This window comes from Pituophis catenifer, unplaced genomic scaffold (genome assembly GCF_029215685.1).
Source record: "Pituophis catenifer annectens isolate HBS135680 unplaced genomic scaffold, rPitCat1.0.hap2 SCAF_9, whole genome shotgun sequence".
Taxonomy (NCBI): domain Eukaryota; kingdom Metazoa; phylum Chordata; class Lepidosauria; order Squamata; family Colubridae; genus Pituophis; species Pituophis catenifer.
This window is the reverse complement of record NW_027256889.1, coordinates 25,730,630-25,736,629: the sequence shown is the minus strand read 5'-3', so window position 1 is coordinate 25,736,629 and position 6,000 is coordinate 25,730,630.

Below are 6,000 nucleotides of genomic sequence, written 5' to 3'. Positions count from 1 at the left end.
AGAGGTGGACAGCAGAGAGGCAGAGGAACAGGAGGAGCCTGTGCTTAGTGCACGCATGAGAAGAGCTGCCAGAAGGCAAGAGCAGCTAAAGCAAAAAGGACGACTCGGGAGTAGGGCCAAGAGATGATTGGCCCCTCCCATAAGGCTTAAAAGACCAGCAACAGCTCTTGGGCTCTTTGTCGGAAAACGTTGATAGATTTATTTCTTGTCGGCATCTCCTGCTTCTGAACTTTTGCCAAGAAAAGCCTTTGGCAGGTTGCCAAAGTAGACCAAGGTCGGTGATAAGGCTGAAGAATTGTGTTATGAAGAATTTGTTTTGAATTAGTTTAGACCAACTGAGTTAATTCTCAGCTGTTCTAATAAAATCTGTTTGTTTAGAACTGATTGCGTCTGATAATACCTACTTGGTATTACTTGTCACAACATTGCAGTATGTGTTAATATGATTTGTGAGGCCATTTTGCAAAGCTTCTGAGCTGCTTGCATAAGACAGCAGCTGTCTGGTCCTCAAGATGGCATTGTCCATGTGCACCAATGCCATGAAGCGCCAACTCCATGGAACACCAGCTATCCATTTAGCCACCAGTAACGTGGACCATCAGCTGCCTGGTGATCTGTGATAAGGACAACAAGGGTGGGTTGGGAAAAGTGATGTAGAAAGCCTTAAAAATCAACTTCGTAGTTTTCAGGAGCAAATTAGAATGCCAACTAAAGTCACATGGCACATCTACTGTGTTTCCCCGAAAATAAGACCCTTTCTTATATTTTTTTGAACCCTGAAATAAGTGCTTGGCCTTATTGCCATGCGCTCAGAAGCCCAATTGAGCTTATTATCAGGGGGTGTCTTATTTTGGGGAAAACAGGGTATTACCCATACTTTAATTCCATCTATCCCAACTAGATCAATTCCAGATATGTTGGGACTAAAAAAAAAAATTAAGAATTGCCAAGCAACTGTGGGCAATTTTATGACAAATTGCCAGCCACAGGGGACCTCCCTTTGAATAGATCCCCACAAAATAGCTGCCAACATATGAGATATAGACACCTATATTTATTAAAGAATTGATCACTGTTGGACCTTCAATGCATGCAGCTCTTTTCCTGTAACTGTGTTCACGCAGCTCACAAACAAGCCAACCAGAATTTATCCTTGTGTGCTGTGAGAACTTAACCACATTTGCTCAGTACAGAATTCAGCACGCTGGATAGATCCAGAAAAATAAGCTTAATAAGCAGAAATGAAGGTGTAGGTCTCCCCTGTCCTATTGTCTTTACCTCTAGGGGGAAGTAGTCATCTCTGTTTCTTAGCCAAGAGAGCCAGCATTGTTTGAAGACTCTTCCATGGTCACGTGGCCAGCATGACTGTACAGCCAAGGTGCATGGAATGCTATTAACTTCCCACTGAAATGGTACCTATTTATCTACTCACATTTACATGCTTTTGAACTGCTGGGTTGGCAGGAACTGGGGCCGGTAATGGGAGCTCAAACTGTTATGTGGTGCTCAGGTCTCAAACCCAGGCTGTCAGCGTTCCAGCTAACAAGCTCAGCATCTTTAACCACTGAGCCATCTCATCCCCTCTCCCCAACTTACTGAGCATGGCTCATATAAGCCTGGATGTGAATCTAACCCTAATTAATTAAAATCCCCAAAGGTCATATTCTTCCATATGATCAGCTGAGGAGCCCCTTTCTAGGTGATGGTGGTGATGATGGAATGGGAGAGAACTAGTGGCATCCAGATGTTTTCCCCAACCCTTGTTTTGGGAAATCTCCCCCTTCTCCTTTAGCAAGGATTTGTTTTTATTAGCCTCTATTCTCCATTGTTCTGATTATTTTCTGTTTGTTGTTCCCCGTGATATATGGTTCTATTGATTGCCACAGCATTCTAGCTTTTGCGATTATTTTCTCCCCATTGATGTAACCTATCTTAAGGAAAAAGCAGGGCAACATTTTCCACCACAAGTCAATCATGCCCTTTTTGCTAATCAAATTGCTTTTTGATTCAGCCTGAAAATTAAAAGGCTGTGTCAGGGAGACAAAACCGTCAAATGTAAGGTCACATCAGTTGCAAAGTCATGTTTGCATTTTAGAACTCCAACCATAACTGAGTCCGGTTGGCACTTACCCGTAGAGTTATTATGGGATGTTTTATCCCTAATGCAGCTGCAGAATTTCAGCATTTGCATAATATATTAATCCCTGGGAAGTGCCCATATTGGACACTTATTAATTGCATTTATGAGAATATAGCTGTATTATTGTGTGCTAGTCTTTCTCTGCTAATTGCTTTTAATTACAGTTTCTTTCTTCCTGCTTATTATCACATAGACACTAATTTGCCATTATTGGTAAGGCGCACTTAAGCAGGGATGGCAGCTCAACTAATGATGATCTCTCACTTGCAGTCATCAATAACAAAAAAGTATTCGTCTCATAATGAACGGAGCCTTCTAAGCCATTTTATAGATCGTATGAAAGCTATTCCAGATGTGTTGGGGTTTCAACCTTCCCAGCCAGCCCTGGAAGGTTGGGAATGGAAATCCAGAACATCTGGTGGAATACTAAAAAACCAAACAAACACAGCTCTCATGTGATCCACCAGAGGGCAGCAGTACCTGGTTAGCCCAGCCTCCTGTTCCAAACTGCTACTGTGAGGAGACTCGCAAGCAGGGCAGGACTGCAGATGTATTTATCTTTTATCTTCCTTTTTCTTTTGTCTTTGGCCTTTGTTATACAGTCTCTAAACATGGGGGCTCCATTGATCTACAATAGCAATTGGATCTGCTCACCATAAGCTCAGGGTTTTTTTTTTGTTTTGTTTTGTTTTGATCCGATAGGAATAAGCTGCTCCCCTGGTTACATCAAAGCAAGGCAACCGTATTCTTACATAAGCGTTGTGTGGTTTTTGTTGACTGTCAAATGCACGGAACCCCTGACTAAGGTGAAGCCTGATGGGTTGACTCCTGACTTGATGTGTCATGTCAATTTAACCATTGGTTTTAGTCTGCGTGCTGCCAGGGTGGGAAACGATGACCCCTTTACCATCCATGAACTTCAACTCCCAGAATTCCTGAGCCAGCATTATTCCATCACTTGCAGGAGAGGGTTTTTTCCCCCCACCTCTCCACTCAAAGTGATGTTTTATTCCCCTTTCATCAGCTGCCCTGGTGGTAAATGTTTGATCTTTGGACCATTCCTCTCCATTTTCAGAAGGTTCTCTTCTCCCATTCAAACGTTTCAGGAAAAATTCTGTGACATCACAGTAGCTTAGCCAATAGGCATAATCGATGGGAGGCCTTGAGCATCTCTGGACAACATCATTGTGTAAAGAGGGTGGACGCCTCCCAGGCCAAAAGATACTTGGCTTCCAAAGCCTGGAACTCATGGCATGTTAGATCTGGTCATACATACATGAGAAAACAAATACTGGGTTCCCATAATATGGTAAGCCTCAAACACACTACTCCATCACCAGCTGGGCACCAGCTCCCTCTTAAAGGGAGAGCAGCTGTCCAGTTTGTTAAAAAGTTCTGTTACCCCAGTGGTGAAATCCAATTTTTTTTTTACTACCAGTTCTGTGGGCGTGGCTTGGTAGGCATGGTGTGGCTTGGTGGGCGTGGCAGGGGAAGGATACTGCAAAATCTCCATTCCCACCCAACTCCAGGGGAAAGATACTGCAAAATCCCCATTCCCTCCTCACTCCTGGGGGAAGGATATTGCAAAATCTCCATTCCCACCTCACTCTGGGACCAGCCAGAGGTGGTATTGGCCGGTTCTCCGAACTGCTCAAAATTTCTGCTACCAGTTCTCCAGAATCTGTCAGAACCTGCTGGATTTCACCCCTGTGTTACCCCCTTCATTGAAGTAACAGATCATGTCATCCTCTTGATATCAAGAAGGACACGAGAATCTTCACACTCTTTGCCTATACAGAGATTTCTCATTTGGAAGTTTTGAGCCCTTGCTGGAATTTTTTTAAAAAAATTAATCTTCTGAATAGTTTTACTAATTAAAACTCTGTGAGACTGGTTAATCTTGAGATTAACTGGTTTCACTCTATGCTGCTACTGGAGAAGAACAAATTCAATCTACCGATGATCTTAATAAGATCTCCATCGTTTTATCACAATTACCTAATCATATTAGTATTATTGATTATGCATTTGTCTCCAGAAATGGATACAGATGGGATCTGAGCAAAACAAACATTTATCGTTAATGGTTTACGAAAAATAAGAGGGATTATTGAGTTATCTGAGAGGAGCTTCCATAATTTAAGAGTTGTTGCGTGATCCTGTTGGCCTTGTTAAAGAAATGGAAGATGAACGCAGCTGTGGTAGGACTGTATGGCTGCATCTAAGTTTTCTGTCTGTTTTTGTGGGAGGTCCAAACAAGAAAGCAGAATGGAGAGAAGAATACAATGGTGTGGCTGACTGAACATGGATTCAGATCAGGGGTGAAATCCAGCGGGTTCTGACAGGTTCTGGAGAACCGGTAGCGGAAATTTTGAGTAGTTTGGAGAACCAGTACCGGAAATTTTGAGTAGTTCAAAGAACCAGCAAATGCCACATCTGGCTGGCCCCAGAGTGGGGAGGGAATGGGGATTTTGCAATATCCTTCCCCCAGGAGAGAGGAGGGAATGGAGATTTTGCAATATATTTCCCCCAGGAGTGGGGAGGGAATGGAGATTTTGCAGTATCCTTCCCCTGGAGTGGGGTGGGAATGGAGATTTTGCCGTACCCATCCCCTGCCACACCCACCAAGCCACACCACACAACGCCCGCAGAACCAGTAGTAAAAAAATTTGGATTTCACTGATTCATCAGTGTGTCTATGGCATGACAGGAAGAAAGAAATATTTTTTCTGTTCCACAAATGTACAGATTTAGGGGTGTACCCCTCCCCAAATGAATGGACTCAGTTACATCTACAATGGATGCACCACTGGAGACAAATTATCCTGGGGGGAGAAAATCTATCCATGTCATTGCTGTGAAAGTCAACATTGATTGGATGGCATGCAATCAATCACCATTCCTCAACTGTAAACATCTTTAAATGTTCATTTTAACTGTGAGCCATGCTTCCTTATGAAAAGTTGGCCTCGGGTGTGCATTTAAGATACTCCTATAATATTTAGGTTGTTTAATTTTGGATTATTCACCTAACATTCAGCCTGTTCTTTAATTTCTAATCTATCCAATAGTTTTTAGAGTAAATAAATGTAAATAAATCCCAGGGTTATGTGATCCACCGTTTGCTCAGGAAGATAAATCTATCTCAGCATCTACTTTTGTCCTATTATTTCAGCACCATTGAGAGTGTCCTGACATACAGCATTCTTGCATGATATGGGAGCAGCTCTGTAGCGGATATAAAAGCTCTACAGAGAATCATTAAAACTGCCCAGAATCTCATCAGGCTTCAGCTACCAGCCTTGGACAACATCTTCGAATCTCACTGTTTGAGAAAGTTGCATAACATTCTCAGAGACTCTTCCCATCCTGCTTACAATCTTTTTGGACTGTTGCCTTCTGGCAGAAGATACAGAACAATTAAAACTCGGACCACACGTCTTCTGAATAGTTTTTATCACAGAGCTATAATCGCACTCAACCATGAAGTAAAGGGCCACCTCAGCGAGCTGCCGGACAGCATTACTTGGTCTGTTGTGTGGATGTTTGGGTGGATTGGGGTGGAAAATTTGTGGTGGGTGGGAGTGTGTTTGGGGATTGTTATGTGTGTTGGGCCTGGTCTTTGGGTGTTAAGTGAATTTCGTTGTATGAGTATACTCAGTGGTGGGATTCAGCCAGTTCGCACCAGTTTGGGAGAACCGGTTGTTAACTTTCTGAGCAGTTTGGTGAACTGGTTGTTGAAAGAAATCATTAGGGCAGAGAACCGACTGTTACATTATTTGAATCCCACTTCTAGGTATACTGTGTATACACGTACAATGACAATAAAGTTATTATTATAACTTTATTCCAGCAGGCTT